The sequence below is a fragment of the Capsicum annuum genome, chromosome 7 (assembly GCF_002878395.1).
Source record: "Capsicum annuum cultivar UCD-10X-F1 chromosome 7, UCD10Xv1.1, whole genome shotgun sequence".
Classification (NCBI taxonomy): domain Eukaryota; kingdom Viridiplantae; phylum Streptophyta; class Magnoliopsida; order Solanales; family Solanaceae; genus Capsicum; species Capsicum annuum.
In genome coordinates this window covers 208895-228117 of record NC_061117.1, presented here as the reverse complement: position 1 = coordinate 228117, position 19223 = coordinate 208895, and the positions used below count along the sequence as shown (strand labels likewise).

Genomic DNA, 19223 nt, shown 5'->3' with positions numbered 1-19223 from the left:
ATTCAGACGATCTACGAGCTGAGGGGATGACTGATTCCCTATTCTTTACTTAGGAGGAACGTTCTTCAAAAAAAATGGGGAACAAGGATTATATTGAGAGTTCAACTTGAGCTTTTGCTCACTGGCACGACATTAATACTAAAAAAATGGAAACTATTCTGAATACATCTTATAACCTCCTATACATAAATATGGTTTGCAACACACCCATGCATAAGACTTTATTAAATGCGGCCTTTCAGACTTCCTAGGACACTATTGAACCTTAGGCTCTAATACCAAGTTTGTAATGCTCCAATTTTCTGGAACCGAAATGCCACATGGTGCTCATGATCTCGAAGGACCACAATTTAACCCTTTGCTGATATTTATACCTAAGCATAATATAATATAATATAATATATGCAGAAAGCTGGTGAAAACTTGCCATAAGGTTAGAAATACCTAAAATACTCAAAACTAAAAACTGAATACTAATACATCTGTTTGAAAAGCCTCTAACTATCTTAACTGTGGAGTTCATGGGACAAGTCCCCAACTAACTCTGTCTACTAAAAATAAACTGAATTTAATGAAATACTGAAATAAGAAGCATCCTCGGATGATAAAAACTCACTGCTATGTTTACAGCTGTTGACTGAGTCTGGACTTCTAAGGGTGCTCTGGGGCTCGTGCTTCTGAACCTATGGAATAAAGTCAAAACACCATAGCACAAATGCATCAGTACATGGGAATGTACTGAGTATGCAAGATGAGGTAAGGCTAAATGCAAGGGCTTATGAATGAACATTACTTAACTGAATAACTTGAGAATACTGAATGGGAGTATATGCATGAATGCACAAACAAAAACTTGAATCGCAGTAACATGAATACTAGTCTCTGCATACTGACTTACTGATGATTGAGTCTATTATTGCTGATATCTATAACTAAATCTTGAGCTTTCTAATATCGACTGATTAAACTGATATCAAACCTATCTAGAGGATGATCTTCATATCTATTAATACAGATAAGGAATTATTAAATCTGAATTTGAGATCAGGCCTATCTAGCGGGTGATCTTCGAATCTTCTGATAATGATAAAGATTGACTGAGCTTGAGTTCAGGCCTATCTAACGGGTGATCTCTGGATCTATTAGTACTGGTACTGATTAACTTTATGTGAGACCAGTCCTATATAGCGGGTGGTCTATGAGCCTATGGAACTATCTAAGTTCCTTACTGAGCTGAGTGACTGTATCTGACAGTCCTAATTCCTGAATTCTACTCTGAAGACTGAGACTGAACTGTAATTATGGGAGTGCTTACTTAACCGACATTCCCCGAATCTGAACTGGTGGGGTCCAACCTATAACCCCATCTGGAAGGGTGTCAATATCGTTTCATGGGTAGAGACCTCTACTATGGTTAAGCCTCTCTAATGGGAGACCATGAATAGGAAGTCAAGCCTAAGGCAATATAATAGTCAAGTCACGCCATAATCTAACGGGTAACTCCTGGTCCTGCACTGGCTATGCAGTTCTGGAGTACAGGGACTGCTGCTAACTATTCTGCCTCTGTAATGAGGAAGCCGTCATCCCCCATACTCGCTCAGTGGTAGTTCCTACTCCCATCTGAAAGACTCTGAACTGATTCTTAATTGAACTTAAATTGAGCTGAATCTGTTATTATTCATATTTTTGACTGATCTGAATGAGTTCACTTGGTTTCATTATTTGATGGAATACTACTGAATCTGTTATTATTTATACTATTATGGGGTATTACAGAAGGCTTCCATGAACTCACCCCATACTATGGGCTCAACATTCTCACCCTTTAAATCCTCTCACTCACTATACAATTGATTCACTACTTGTTTAAGTTGATAAGCTGCTAACTCCACCCCTTCCACCTTGTCTACATGAATCACCTTGAAAATCTTGTCCATTTCAACCACAACTCCTGTGGATCTTCCTCTACCCTGCTTCCAGTAAACTTGCGTGGGTTCATTCTCATGAACTAACCCACCCTCATAGCCTCAGACATAATAGATGTAGACCAAGCATCTTCCGACCGTTGAGTCTGTGTGGACACCAACTACACAAGTATATGTATGCATTATCTGAATTCTACATTAGATACCTCTCTCTCATGAGGCTGAGTGCGGTTAGTCCCTGACCAGGGAGCTTTGGGTGCCCTGGGTGAGATGATCTTAGTAGGTGGGACTCCCGGAGTAACTACAATCTCTGGAGTCTGAGCTCTGTTTTGTGTCCTCATCCCATGAGTGGGACGGACCTCATTAGTCTGGGTATTTTGATCGGGAACCCGATGTAGAGGCATGGCTATTTTCTAAAATGCTAGAGATCATTGATTAGAGGACAAATTAGACTCCAAAGCACGAACTAAATCACAAGGAGGGGAAACATTCCTAAACGCCTAGTAGCCTCCTGCTTATAAGTGTAGCGCGCAACACACCCATAACCAAGACTCTACCCGACATGATTTCGCAGATACCCTGGGACCATGAACAATGCTCTGATACCAAGTTTGTCATGACCCAAACATAGGCCCTGACCATGACGAGCATACCGAACCATGAAGGTCCGGATGCCTCTCTTAGTCTTGTTGTCTTGTACAATCTTCATACAATAAATGAAGATGCGGAATGAAATTGTTTTACGGAATCAAGGTCATTCTGAATTCAACATAATAATGAAAACTGCAATTTGTAAACATCTAAATAATATCTGACTCAGTCTATGAATTCCCTACTACATATAAAACAAAGTTGTCTGAAAACTAGGACAACGCCCCCAGTAGACCAAACCATAATAATGATAGATGAATGAAATAAATTAGGCCTTCTGAAATATAGAAGGCTCACCAACTGAACTCTGCACTTCTATTCAGAGGAAATCTACTGCTTATTAGGACTCCTAGATTGAGCCTCAAAACCTGAGAGGTGGGGATCAATACAGTTGTACTGGTATGCAGAGCAAATCCAAATAATAATTTATATTCAACATATATGAGAGAAATTTTAAACAGTTCATAAATATACCATAAAGTAAAAAATCACATAGGTATATTTAAAAGACTCTATAAAATCATCTGAACTCTGTGACACTCTTTGTTTTACTTTTGCGCTAGGGTGTATACCCAAAAATTCCATAATTTCACGGCCTATATGAAATCTACCATTAACTCGGCAGCTAAGTCCCAACCCATGTTTGCCACAAGCGTCGGAGTCTCTGCATCTCTACTACGCCACAGGACAGTCGCTAGCATACAATAATAATATACCCATGTCGGCAAAATACAGTTTTAGGCTGTGAGTCATTTGACTTGTACCCTCTTCGGGTAACGACCTAACCCTTTTGAGGACCATTTTTAACTCTTTAAAACATGGAAATCTTTCTATTTTAACAAAACATAATTACACCAAGAAAAATCCCTCTCATTTACTCTAAATCATGCTCAAATACTATGATATTGAGAAACTATTCTTCAAACCATAATTCATGCATTTCAATTCATTCACAACAAGATCATAAACTCAAATTTATCACAAGAGAGGGATTTCATAATTTGTGCTCTCAACAATCTTAAAGTTTAATCATTCATACGCATACATATATTTGCAAATCAATTTAAGGGGATAAGGACAAAAGGCCAAAACAATAATATCATCAAAACATCAATCATGCGAAAATTAAAGCATAAGTTACCAAAACCCCTTTAAATTTCATGCTTGAGAATCTTTAAATCAAGTTCTAGTATTTACAAACCCATGTAGTTTTTACGATTTACCCCACGTACCTCAAATTAGGAATTTAATGGATGATTCTTGAAGCCTACGGTCTGGGGATTCCAAAACTTCAATCAATTTCTAAAACCCATGATTGAATCTTGAGTTATATGAAATTTTAGTTTGAAACCCTAAGGGGTGTTCTTGATGAATTTTGAAGAAAATATGAGTAATGTGGTGTTTTGGGATTTTAATCTCGTGTTTAAGCTAATAAGAGAGTGGAAAATACCCAAAACACCCTTAATAATTCGGGAAAAAACTGAACAAAATTAGCCCAAGGTGGCGCCCTGCCTAGCCTGGGGGAGTACCCCGTGTGGCACCCTGCCTAACCCGAGGGACTACCCTAGGCAGTGCCCTGGCTAGTCCGGAGGAGTACCTAGCCGGGGCGGGATAATCACCCTGAGCTACTGGTTTGGTATACCAAACATGCCCTTAAGCTGGTCTAGAAATCCCAAAACTCACCCGAGATGTTCTTTTGACTTGCCCCATTGCGTATTAACAAAAAAAAAATCAAGAAACGGAGGTTGGGAAGGTCGAAAATAAAATCCTCCAAGATTGGAATCTCAAAATGAGACTAAGTCCTTTTCTACACTTAGAAACATTTCAAGTTTTCAACTCTGTATTCAAGCTACAATGAGATAACACAAGCACAAATTATGCAGGGCATTACAGCTTCGAACTGCTAATTTCGGATTTGTAGAATGATTGGTTCAGCTCATGAGGATTGCAGTGTGATTTTGAGTTTTTAAATGGGACGATGGAATTGAGGCCTATAGTTGACTTTGTCAGCATCCACTAATAATATCTACATTGAAAATTTTGACTATGAATTTTGACTATTTCATTGAATTCGAATTGTAAACTTTGGTCAAGTAGCATAGTTAAATTGTGTTAATGAAACTTCGAACGCACTTTGATGGCCCATCACAGAGATTTTAGCTTTGGATGTTTCAACTATTGGTGTTTTCAACTGGTGCAGCTGGCCCCTTCAGCGCATTCGCAACACCCCTATCGCGATCGCATAGGAGGAAATCCTTTAGCATCCGATTGTGAGGACTAGGTCGCAATCACAAAGAAGAAGTGAGTCGGTTTATGACAAACCCATAGGAAAATTGGGGAAATACTTAAAGTAATAACTAGGAATATATTATCAGAAAAGAAAGAGAGAAATGCAAAGATTAGACTCAGAGAAAGGGAGCAAGAGGAACAACCATTTTTCAAAATGACAAGTATAAGCTTCTTTCTTTTCGAAAAACTACAATCTGAGGAGAATTTTAAACTCAGTTTATTGAAATATTTTGCAGTACATAAGCCTATCGATTTATACAAATAGTTTGCCCTGCAAAGTATTTATACAAGTTTTAGTAAGACACTCGTAGGACTTTTACATTGAAATATCTGTATGATCATTATCGACATGTACATGATCTTTATCTTCACGATTTTTAACACTTTCAAACTCCTTATTCCTATTTCTAATATTTTAATGTGTATTATGGAACTTTGCTCTATTTTACAAAAGACGCCCACATGCATACCTTCTCTTGTACAAAAGAAAAAGACCAATATACTAATATCTTAAAGTAAATTCGTTTAACATATATGTTAGGTCGTACAATATGGATGAAGTTACTCCAACAAAATTTTGTTGTGGGTTGTGCCTTATTTAGATTCTACATCATATATAATTATGATTTATTTCAAAAAGATTTATTTACTTTTCTTGATGAAAACTATTTATCTGGTAGTAAAAAACTTTTTCGTATTTGTCTTTTTTATAGTCTTTTAGTAACTCTAACCACCTCCTCTGTCTAAGATTCAACTCCCTCTGAGAAAACACATACTACAGACTTTTGTGATCAGTAAACACATCAACATGCACACCATAAAGATAGTGCCTCCAAATTTTCAAAGCAAACACCACAACAGCTAACTCTTAAGTCATGGGTTGGGTAATTCTTCTCATGAGGCTTCTATTGTCTAGAGGCATAAGCTATAATTTTACCCCTGTGCATCAACGCACAACCCAGACCACACCAAAGCTATAACTTATCTTTGGATTATATCTTTTAAACTTACTTTTGTAATTATATGTTGGTTTTCTTATTTCTGATGCACTAGGTATTATATTTTTATCTAGAGTATTTACTTTTGTGTTTATTAGTTGTAGATTTTTTTTATTAATTACTTCTTGTTTTTCATTAATTTCTAGTTTTCCTATGTTTTCTAGAATTTCTGTATATGTTTCACTATCTTCCGAATCATAATTATCTGTTTCTTCAGCGTCTATTGTATTTATTTTTGATTCACTGGTTTCTGGTTCTTTATTTTTTATTTCTAATTTTTTCTTTAAATTGATTTATCTCGTTTAATAATTTTTGTTCTTTATATTTTTCTTCTTTTTCTTTCTGTCTCTTTTCATATAAATCTTTTAGCATTTGTAGTTCTTTTTCTAATTCAGCAATCCTACTATTTTTAGTTTTTTCTATTTTTTGTATTTCTTCTGTGGTTTTTTGTTTTATTTTATCTATTTTCTTTTTTCTGTCTATCTCTTCGTTTTCTCTTTCTATTCTTACCATGGCTGTCAACTTATTTTCTAATTTTAATTCTTCTTTTTCTAACATTAAATATAAATGTTCACCTATTTTCTTATATCTTCTTCCTAAATTAGAGAATACTATTTTTGTTTTTGATCCTTCATGATTTTCATATGTTTTTTTGTCTATTATAAATTCTTTTTGTTCATTTTATTTAAACGTATATAGGTTATGTTGATATATATATTCTTGACTATCTTTTGTTGATTCTAAATTTGATATTTCTTCTTTTTGTGCATTTATAGAGTTTTTACTAACTTCGATAATTATGTCATACTGTAGTCTTTCTATCCTTATTTTAAATTTTTTACATTTTTCAGACATTATTTGTTTGTGGTTTTTGTATCTTATTCAACTAAACAATATTTATAATATTTTGGTAGATATCTAAATCTGATTTTATCATAATTAATAAATTAATCAAATAACTCCAAATATATACTACTTCCATAACTTTAAACAACATAGGCTTTGATACCAAATGTACGAGGTGCGGATATCTTGGGTAACTGTAGGGAGTGCGGATAAATCGGGTAACTTAAATAGATCTATTATAGCTCTAATGGATATATTTTTAGTTGTGCGTGGATATTTCTTAACTTCTCTAAATATTTTTATTTTTAGTGTATTTATTTTAATTTTATTAATGTTCATATCTTGGGGGGTGATTAGATGGTATTTGATTAAATGTTTTATTGTAATATTCTTTAGTTTTTTCTCTTACTCTTTGTAATTCTTGTATATTATTTTGGAGGTATTCTAAATATTCTATATCTTTTGTTCTAAAATATTCAATTAAATTCTCTTTCATAAGTATTTCTATTAATCTTATTTCTTCCATATCTTGTCTCCAATATTTTAAATACTCATAGTCTATCATTTTATCATAAAGTAGTTGTGATGCTGCAAATTTCTTTCTAATAATTTATTCTAATTGAACTATATCTGGTATTAAATTCTAGGTTATCTATTTCGTAAATTATCCTGTCTTTTTCGTCTATGAATAATTTCATGTCTAAATCTTATTCTAAACTGTCTTTTAATTCTAGTTGTTTTATGGTTTTATTTATCCAAATTAATCTTTCTTTTAATTGTTCTCTTCCTTTTCTAAGCTGGTTTCTATAATTAATTTCTTCGTATAGCCAACTTTGTTTTTCTCTAATTCTATTAATATATTCTAGCATTTTTAATCTGTATAATATCCATCTGAATAATAACTATCTGAATTATTTGTACCATAGAAATCTATATTTTGTAATTCATCTTCTATCCAATTAGTACTTAGTAAGTCATCTTCATAATAAAATATTTTTTCTCATATTATTTTCTTTATGTCTTCTAATTCTAAGTCTTTTATGATATATAAAACTAGTATCTTAGTTTCATCAGATATATATCTTTTCATATTATCCATATTATGCTTGGGTTTCTACGAATAACTTGGATAACTTGGAATTGGATTCTAGTAATTAATTGCTTTATCATAGTATTTATTAGTTGTTTGTTTTAATCTTAATAATTCCACTATATTCCACTATATATTTTATATGTTTAGTTCTCATATATTCTTCTAAATTTGTTTTCATTAGTTTTTCTATTAATTGTATATTTTTCATATTCATTTTCCAATATACGTAATTTATCATTATTGATGTGTAGGTTTGGTATGTAAGTATTTATAAGAATAAGTAGGTAAGTGATGTATGTAATTTATTCTAGTCATAAAATATTTATCAAATATTTTTTCCAGTATGATTTTTCTTAGGGTGATGGCTATAGAGGCTAGCGAAAGTTAAGAGTAGCTTTCCAAAAAGCAAATTTGTAATACCCCGTAAGATTCTAAGCTTACTTTAGTTCTTAGTTACATGCTTAAGGGGTCCAAGACTTAGAAATTTCACCAAGTGTTGAGGGCTTAGTCATTTTCAAGATCTTTAAACTTCAATGATTTTATTTGAACCTTCCCGACCTTGGGATGTCAATTTTTGAGTTGATTCATGATCGGGGTTGTTCAGAGTATGTCTAGGTTGAGTTTTGGGATTTTTGGATGAGGTTCGGGCCATGTTTGGATGGCCAAAAGCAGTGTACCGACGTGTTTAGGCCGTGATATATTGTTCTCTTCAATGGAGTAAGGTCTGCGGAGCGTTGCTCTATCCAGTGGAGTAAGCTCCGCAGCGCATGGCTTAGTCCCACACAGTGTTTTTGGATTAAGTGACCAAGGGTCATTTGAGTCAATTCCCTTCATCCAATTCGTCCATAACACTAAATTGTGTCTCCAAGGAGCATTATTGTAACACCCTGTACTTTTGGGCTAGAATCAAGACCGTTGTTCCTACGCGTATGCACCCGAACTAGATGATTCCTTGTTAATATATGTGTGATAATCAATACTATAGTTTTATTTAGTTCAGACCTCAGTAGTATTCAGTATTTAGTTCAGAACTCAGTAAACTCAATCAGCTAATAGAACTTAGTAGCATTCAGTCAGTTAACAGAATTCAGTAGTATTCCGTTAGTCAACGGAACTCAGTGAACTCAGTAACAGTTCAGCCAAGTCTGGTATGAACTAGGAAAGTTCAGTGTCTATTCAGTTGGGAGTAGGATTCAGCATCGAGCGAACCCAGGGATGGGGTCATTCCTAGCAGAGGGTTTGACCCTTGGTAGCAATCCGTGTGTTACATAACTACGTAGCCAGTGTAGGTTGAGATATCTTCCTATAAGACTAGAGGGTTGATACATCTCATATGAGTTTTCCTGCCAGCAAGGATTGATGAAAATCTTTCTGTCATAGAGGGATAGCTCACAGCTTATTTTTACCCGTGGCACGGTACTAACACCCTTCCAACTGGGGTTACAAGTTGGACCCCGATCTATTCATAAAGGGGCATGTCGGTTAGATGATTACCTCCCATAGTTTTAATTTCAGATTCAGCCTTCAAAATAGAACTCAGTTCATTTCTACAGAAATCAAGACTGTCAGATACATTCACTCAGCTCAGTAAAGAACTCAGATAGTTCTACAAATTCAAGACTGTCAGATACAGTCACTCAACTTAGAATAGAACTTGGCTAGTTCCACATGATCAGTAATTTTGCTTGACCATCGCGTATAGTTATTATTTATTCAGTTATCAGTAATTTTGTACCTCAATTTATAGACTATTTGAGAATTATGTTATGTACTTAGTCTTGCATTCTCATATAATACAGTCTTCACAAAATCATGCTCAGTTACCTCATGCTACTCAGTTAGTCCCTTTCTCATATGCATAATACACTACAGTTTCAGTCCAGTTATGCAGACTAAGTACAATCCAGTTTTACATAGCCAGTATTCAGCTTCAATTATACTTATATCATTAAAGTATAGTTTTACAGAAACTAAGTGTTGAGATTTATCATCTTATCAGAGAGTGTTTGTCACTCACACTTTAAGATATTTCAGTTTTCATTTTATTCAAACATAATGGAGAGTCCACTTACACTTAGCATGCATGTTTTATGATTTCGTATAAAAAATATTTTTTTGTATTGCATTCACCAATGCATACTTAGTACATTCCAGAAGTACTAATCCATATATACGTCTGTGTGGCTACAATTCTCATAATGTAGGTACCAGTTGTAGCGCGCACATCACGATCCTATAGTTGCAGATTCCAGCTAGTAGGTGATGATTTCTCCTACTTCGGGAACTCCAAAAAGTTTTAGTTCATGTACAGTTCATTTACTTTCATGTGTATTAATTAGTGGTAGTTGGAGGCATGTTCCAACCATCTATAGTTAGTATAGTGGAGGCTTCATAGATATCAGTTAGAGTCAATCATGTAAATTTCGGTTTCATCTTTCAGATTTATCAGATTATAAAGTTTATCAATATTGTACCTATTTTAGATTTTCAGTATGATTATATTACTGCATAGCAAAACAGTCATTTATTATGTCATAATTCCGTTGCTTTTTACTATGCCAGCTCATGGGTTAGCTTAGGATTACTGGTGGTTCCAAGCACCGTGTGATGACTAGGGGTACTCTTGGGTTGTTACAAACTTAGTATCAGAGTTCAGAGTTCAAGTGTCCTAGGGTGTCTATGAAGCCGTGTCTAGTAGAGTCTTGCGGAACGGTACGGAGACATCTGTACTTTTCTTCGAGAGGCTACAAGGCATTTAGGAAATATTTTCCTTCTTTCAAGTCTCAGATCGTGCAGTAGAAGTATTATCTAAGAAATTGATGCAGATCCTTATCTTGAACTATTTATGCTAACTCTACCTTAGTTTTGAGACGACATAAATAGTGAAACTTAAGTCCTTACAGACAGAGTTTCCTCAGTCAGTCCCTACAGACAGTTATGGGATTGAATGTTGGATCAGAATGTATCCCATCAATGCCCTTATGTCCAAAAGTTTGAAATATTTCATTCATGTTCATGAAAATCATGCATTAAGCCAAAGTCAGATATGCTTTCAGATTTCTTCTCAGAATCCCTTTTTACAATATGTGATCTAGCGTTAGAATCATGGACCCAGAAGTTTAGCTTTAGTAAAGTTGAGATATGTTATTCAGATTGAGCAAATTATTTATTCAAGGGGCTAGTTGTACAAAAGGTGAACCAGTAGGCTTGAACAGTGTATACAAGAATTAAGTTTATTTTTTTGAGATTTTGTATGTTGATGATTGCAGAAGCTAAAGAAAGTTTAGTATGTTCTATAGGAGTTCAGTATTCATGTGTATTATTATACCCCTAGACTCTATAGTAAAGTGAGTTTAGAGTTTAGTAAAGTAGTCACAGACTTAAGATGATGGCTTAAAGATGAGGAGAGATAATAGAACAAGTGACCAAGTCATGCTCTCAGAGTCTACTAGTAGTGCAAGCATATGTAGAAAATAAGTAAGGGAGGATGATTCTCGACCCATTCTTATCACAGTGCAAAGTTTTATACTTCAGTCATCACAATACCTACACATGCTTTATATGTCAGTTCCATGAACACAGATCATATTTATGCACTCTCCATAGAATCATGTACTTTCCCAGTTTCTAGTATGAGAAGTTCTAGATCACTCAGCAGTACTATCATGACCCGAGCCGGGCCCTGGCCGTAATGAGCATCCCAAACCATGAAGGCTCAGGCGCCCTTCTAAATCTGGTAGTCATGGAAAATATTCATATAGTAAAAGAAAATTTGCGGAAAACAAAACAAGACGACACAATGGTAAAATTTATAAACTTGAACAATTTGAAAAGAAATTCTGAATATTCTAGATATATGACACCCGTCTGCGAAATCTCTAACATCACAAGATCTATCATGAGTCTGAAACAAAACTGGAACAAGGCCCCCAGTCGGACCCAAAATAAAATTAATAATAGTGTTCAAAAGAAACAGGCCTTCCAAAAGGAAGAAGGCTCACCAACTGCACCCTGCTGTCTGACACTTCTACGATTTAGCAGGACCCCTGGATTGAGTTTCAGACCCTGAAATATAGGGGGTCAAAACAAAAGTACTGGTACGTAGAGAAATAAAAAATAATGCATTTATATATATAATTGATGAGAGTCGATCATAAAACATCATGCATGATATAGTTTAAAACACATGGGCAATTCTTTGATAATCATAAAACATTTTTGTCAAAGCAATTCCAGATCTTTGTGTTACTTCTGAGTTAGGTGGCACTCCCCTACAAGTTTGATATTCCACGGGCTATATGAAATCCGCCAAGCTCCCAACCCAAGTTTGCCGCAAGGGTTGGAGTGTCTGAGTTTGATATGCCACAAGACACTAGGCCGGCGTAAATCTCTCAAGGGAACATAATAACCCGTATCGGCAAAATACGATTTCAGGATATGAGTTGTCTGAACTCGTGCCTTCTTAGGGGAACTACCTAACATCTCTTTATGCCCAATTTTAGCCTTTTTGAACATGCATTATTCTGAATTCAAAATCATGAAAGTCTGAGAAAATCTGATTTCTATACCATTCTGTGTGTTGTGGCATTGTCTAATTTGGTATCGTCATACCAAGACTTGTAAGTCATGTTTCTAAGCCATAATTATCATGTTAAAAATATCTTCTTTCAAAACATAAATCTTATACCAGCAGCTTCAAACAATTCAAAGGAGAATCATGCTTCAAGCATTTATCAAATCATATAAAAAAAATCATTCTTTTTAGCATTTCAACAAATATGTGGTGGTCATGCATTTTAGGAAAACCAGGTAATTCTTTCATTATATGATCAAACTTTATCAACATGCAAAACCCTTCTCATCAATTTAAAGATCAATCTTAAATCATTCAATGATAGTTAAGAACATTGTTACCATGTTTCTAAATAACATTCGAAAAATCAAAAGATGTTACAACATGAGAGGGAGAGTAAATAGTCATGCTCTCAATTCAAGTATCATATTTAACCACATGCATATACATATATAAGATTTCAAATTAATTTGGGGAATAGGCCTCAAGTCCAAAACACTAATATCAATTTAAAATTCATTATGAAAAATTTCAATGTAAATTCCAGAAACCCGTTCAAGAATTCATGATTTCATATTGTTAAAAGTTGTTAAACAATTTCATTTTGCCCAAGTAATTTTAGGAAAACCCCACATACCTTAGATTATGTAGTTTGAAGAACAAAACCTGAATCTTAATTTTTTTTTCTTGGAATTCTTGACTTAAGAGCTTGATCTTGATCTTTGGGGAAGGGGTTAGGGTTTTGATTTGAGAGGAAAATTGGATTATAGAGTGTATTATGCTTCTTGGGGCGTGAATCTTATGTTATGGATGGACCTTGGGTGAAGTAAAGGTCCAAATTTCCCTTAAAAATGCTAAAACAGAACATGAAAATTAGGTGTCGTGCGACAGAGCGTGCTTCGCACGCTAATCGCGCGCAGCTACTGTCTCTCTCACGAAAATGGTTGTAACTTTTTGCTAGGGTATCAAATTTTTGCAAAATTGGTATCATTGAAAATATAATTTGAAGACCTTTGATTTGATATATAGTAGGCCCGCTAATTCATTATATACAAAAAGTTATGGTCGATGGAATTTGACCCAAGATTAAACATCCACTAAAACTTATTCGGTAGGAATGTTTTCAACTCGTCTTAGAGTTAGGGGATTTTTGTGACCTAAATTCATATTAAAAGGTATTCTAACACTATAGTATTGATCATCACACATATATTAACAAGTAATCATTTAGTTCAGGTCTATACGCATAGGAACAACAATCTTGATTCTAGCCCGAAAGTATAGGGTGTTACATTATCTCCCCTTGGGATCATTCATCCCCGAATGATGGGTAGAGACTTCTTGAAGCTCTAAAAGTGTAGAATAAAGAACGAAATATTGATTTGAACATTTTTCCTCAACAAAAATATGCAAAGTCATCACACGATCTTCATTATAAACCTTAGGGAAACGGATAAGCATGAAACCTGAGATAATAAAATCTGAGATCGACATTATTCTCGGCATTTGTTTTATGGCACATGATCAGAACATTGTAAGGCATAAATATTTCCTGAGAGTCCTCAACCCGATTAAGATTGGTACAAGACATGAGATGAGATTCCCGCGAGACATAAGAATAGATTAAAAACATTTTCTACCTCAAAGATACATCGAATAGACTTAAACTTAGAGACACTACTCCTCCACGCCCCGAACAATAAATAACATACTTCATATTTTCCAATTCTCTCACCATGCATCTAACCACAAAATTTAAGTCACACCGCAAAGTGCTTTTACGTTGAAGCCTAACCCTGAGTAACAAGATACTAACTTAAGCTACAGTCACCTGTACTCTACCTCCCATTAAGAAAAATTACTTCACCTTATTACTACCACCAAACACAATCGAGTTTTTTTTTTATCAAGGAGCACCAACTACATAAACCAGTGATTTACATTCTCATCAATAACAACATTAAAGCCCATCGTTACTATACTCACTACATGAATTTCCCCCACTACGACCAACAATTTCAATCTCTCACAAATATTTTAATCACATTTCTCCTTCTTAGCTATTTCACACAACAAAAGTTCATATCCTTCTTTTCCCTTCCACCTATAACCTTAGCTCAAGAAATCACATAAAATTTTCACCTTGAAGAACATCTACACCCCTACCTAACACATCATCACGCTTCCACAGCCACCATCATACTATCATACGGAAGGTCATTAAGAGACCCAAGCACACACGTCATGAATAGAAGCAACACTTGCCAGACCATAAATTATACTTATTGCACTACTCAAGGAGGGACATGAGGTGAAGACATGATAGAGCAGACATGAGTTGCTTCATATATCAAGTGTATGGATTGCAAGTAAAGAGACGCTCTGACATAAACACAACATAGTATGAGTACTTAGGACAGACCATAGCGAAAAACATAAGCCGAATTAAAAGGGGGAATTGACCTAAACACCCCTGGAAAACATAACTAAAAGATGAAAGTTTTGGGGAGCGTGTGTCATACGCTCAGGAACCCCAAAATGGAGCGTGCGCCACTGCTCTACGCATGCTACCCCTAGGTGTGGACTAGAGCGTGCATCAGGCGTTAATCACACGCTGCTACTATTTTAGACTACCAAACATACCCTTACGCTCGTCCAAAATTTTTTAAATCTACCCGAGATGTACCTTTGACACCCCCGACCATGAATCAACTTATAAATCGACATTCTAAGGCCGAGAAGGTCGAAAATAAAATCATTAAAGATTAGGAGCTCAAAATATGACTAATTCTTTTAACAACTTGAAAAATTTTCAGGTTGTCAGCTCTCTATACATTTAACCAAGAGTGGTATGAATTGAGAATGCTACGGGGTGTTACATTATAACTAAGACAAATATTTCCTCTTGAAGCGATTTCTCCTCATTTAAAGAACTGAAATTTGCCATGAGTTTGCATAAACTTTATAACTTTGGATAAACCCGATATAGGATGAAATAGTGACATATAGAAACATATTTTCTTAGGACCAAGCATGCTGAGAGACATATTTTCATGGATCATGAACAGTATAATATATGGCTTGAATACATGAAAGAAGGGATTACTGAGAGACATAATTGCTTCTAGTTTGGAGGTCAAATCATAAACATAAGTCCATAGAGAACTCGAACCATAGGCATAGGCATGACTTGAACACCTGATGTAGGACATTAGCAGAATAACCTCTGAAATGAATGTAGGAGGGGTATGGTGGTTTAGGAATAGATTTATCATGACTCCTCCCCGCAAACTTGCCGCATAGAGAACATTCGGAAACTCACTTAATTCCCCATATCCCTCTTATATCAAAGTCATAACTCTTAACATAAAAGAGACATCACCATACACTTAAAATCTAAACTCTCACAGAGGAACTATACTCCGAAGGCCTTACTTTTTTTTTTTGTAAATGTTACTATTAACTTTCTCTAGCCTCTATAGCCATCACTCTACAACTCCCACTCTCATGAGCGCTCACTTCAACACTCCTTATCATAAAAGGGGGATATCAGTATATACATGAACACAACTCTTCTCATTAATCTATAATACAAAGACACTAAATTATTTTCTAGGACATTCCCTTTCAAGGACCCTAATCTTATTCCTTCTAACTCCCAAAGTCATCAACTTACAACTAACATTTTCATGGGCATAAACACCTACGCTTCTAAATACTTAACGCTCCTTCTTGAAGAACAAGGTTATGAAACAGGAAATCGAAGAAACTGCGCAGGGCGAAGAAATGAAAATCGAGCAACGAAGTGAAGCAATGGAAAACCAAGCAACAAGTTGAAAGAAATTACAAGTTAGGATCCCGCCTGAAGAATATGGTGATAAAACTCAAGTCAAGAGTCAAGGAAAGCTACATAGATAGAATTTTGTAATTTCATTTATCTTTTAACTTGTAATTTTCATTTTTGATGAAATGACAGAGCCGCTTACCAAAACCTCGATGGAACCTCACTCGAATCTCCAACTCGGTATAGTCCACCTCCTTCCGATCTTGTAATATACCGATCACTTGATTCCCTTATAACTCGGGTAGTAGGATGTTCGTCAAGACTCGGTTGCCCTTCTTATTTTTGTTTCATTCCTCGAATAATGATCGGGACAAAATTCTGTCTCATTGTCTACTTCTTTGTATGAAAACACTCGATGTTTACATTCAAAGGAGGAATGATGTCGACACGTAATTTTGTCCCATTGAGAATAATTCTTACTCCGTTATCACGTACTTTCACCCCATCTTATAATTTTCTTCAAGAAAAACAAATGAATAACCACCTCATCTTTTATTTATTTATTAATTCCTTTTTTTTTATCCAAATAACAAACCCTAACTAATTTTGTCTTATCTCAAAGATTCTAACCACCCAATACCACCCCAACCCACGTGACCCTCCCCCCTCTCTTTTCTTGGCCACAAAGGAAATATATACATTGAGGAAACTTCCAGGAAGGGATCACAACAACTAGTAGGGACCACTTTATTTTCTTTTCTTGAGAATATATATATATATATATATATATATATATATATACACGAGAGAGAGAAACAGAGAGGGGGACTTTCCATTATTTTAAGAAAAAAAAGGAAAAAAAAGCAGAGGACATCCATGGCCTCCATTTTTTTTCTCAAGCACCCACGCACTAAATCCTTTCTCTTGGACACGAAATTGAGCACACACTCACTCTCATAATAAGACCCAAATCATCATCCGCACTCTGTTCAAACCCCTTCCCAAATTCTTTGTTTGCTTGATTTCTTCTTGAAGTAAAACAGTAAAGTCAGCTAAATCGAACATATGTCGTCGTCTTCCGTCACCGGAGCTCCAGTCGTAGGTTTACTCTTTTGTGTTTTCTTAGCAATTTGGGTCTTGTTGGCCCCCTCTTCTCAACGGATTTCCTATTCGGTTTGGATTTCGAGGGTCTCGCGTTTGATTCTACGTTTTTCATTACAATTTATATTTTGGATATTCTGTTCATTCCTAACTGGTTTGGAATTCGGATCGGTCCGAGCAGCGGGTCTTTGACCGCGAGTTGGATCAGCCATTGTTGAGGTTTATTCTTCTTCCATGAGTTCAGGTTTCTTCTTCTTTCATTCATTATTATCAATCAGAATCTGAATCTCTTGAGGCCCCATTCTTAACTCTATCCTTTTCTTATGTTTTCCGTAGTTGATGACGTGGTTTCATGGTTTTTTGAATGTGCGTGAATCCTTGTAATTGGTGTGGTTTGATTCATTGACTTTTATATTGAAATTAATTAATGGTTTGGTCGAAGGGATTGTATTTATTCATCGGGGAATGCCCGAAGTATCATGTACTTGAAGACGGCGCACGGTCAAGGCCCGGAACGTCGGGTGGATTTCAGTTCAGGAGTAGTTTACGATTAGTTTAGAATAGAATAGGTTTATATTTTCGCATTTTTCATTTTTCGGGACTGTATAATTGGACTTGACACTAAATTTTGGATTGTTTCATCTTGTTTGCTTGATTGATTGTTTTATTTTTTTGTGTGGTTTATACATTCGTAGTGCCAAAATAGTCGATACACTCTACCAAGCGACCGTGGTCAAACCACGGGACCTAGGGGTGCCTAACACCTTTCCCTCGGTCAACAGAATTCCTTAGTCGGAATCTCTGTTCACAAACCAGTTTTAAAGAGTCAAAATCATTTTGAAAAGGGTCTTTCAAAGGTGACTTGGCACATCGGATTATTTCAAGTGGCAACTCTGAATAAAAAATGTAAATAGTCCTTTTTAGAAATAAATTTTTAATCTTTTGTCACTCAATAAAAACCCTTTCGAAACTTAAAATCTAACCTTTTTGGATGCTAAAAAGGGGGTGTGACAAATATCAGATAAACTCTTATAGCCATAGTTATATGTTCGCCTCCTTTCTTCTCTTCTCCCCTCTTTTAATCGTATTTGTTAAAAACATTATTTGATGTACTAAAAGAAATTTAAATTCAAGTACTACTAACATGTGATTCAATCAGTTAGCAACAAATAAGGTTACACATTTGGGACCATATTTGGATGTTATGAAGAAAGTGTGGATGATATTCAACAAATATTTTTAATTTTGTTTGGTGTGTTCTGATCATTTTATTCCTCTTCATAATTGTATTTTGGTGTTTGAATTCAGTCAGGATGGGTGACACGATTTCAGAGATGTTTAGTTGTGTTTTAAATTATTATTTTTATTGGAAAAAATACATAAAGTAGCATACTTAAGTATTAAATTACAAAAAATAACAACACTTTTATCAAATTACATTTTGTAGCATATGCATTTGAATTTTTGTAGCAATAGTTTGCAAAAATACAAAATACAAATCAATCATAAGGGAAGTAAAAATTATATGTATTTGTATTTTTGTAGGAACAGTTTGGAAAAATACAAAGTACCACTTGCTATATTATGTAATTATAAAACTGTTTCTATGAAACTCATAATTAAGGGGATAAATATGTTATTTCTGAATTATGTCCTTTTTTATTTTGGATGGTTTTGGAGTTGCTCCGGTTGACTTTGGTAAACACTCTAAGATCTAAGCATTGTATAAAAATTTGTCAGCTCCATCAGATCTTGAACATCAAGTTTGGGTTAGTAGAATGGTTGGTTTAGGTATCGAGACTTTTAATGCAATTTTAAGATTTTAAATGAAATATTAAAAATTAAGGCCTAGAGTTGATTTTGGTTGATTTCCAATGATAATACTTGTGCTGGAAATCTGATTGTTTTGTTGATTTTGCATGTCAAAATTAATCTAGTTACCATAGATGGATTGTGTTCATGG

At 35.0% G+C, this 19223-nt stretch overlaps 1 long non-coding RNA gene across 1 annotated transcript; it reads left to right on the top strand.

Annotated features, from left to right (window-relative positions):
* Positions 1–16977: 16977 nt before the first annotated feature.
* On the top strand, positions 16978–17911 carry LOC124899974. The gene is made up of 2 exons (XR_007057515.1): positions 16978–17504; positions 17597–17911. It is a non-coding gene; the product is annotated as an uncharacterized LOC124899974 (long non-coding RNA).
* The last annotated feature ends 1312 nt before the right edge of the window (positions 17912–19223 follow it).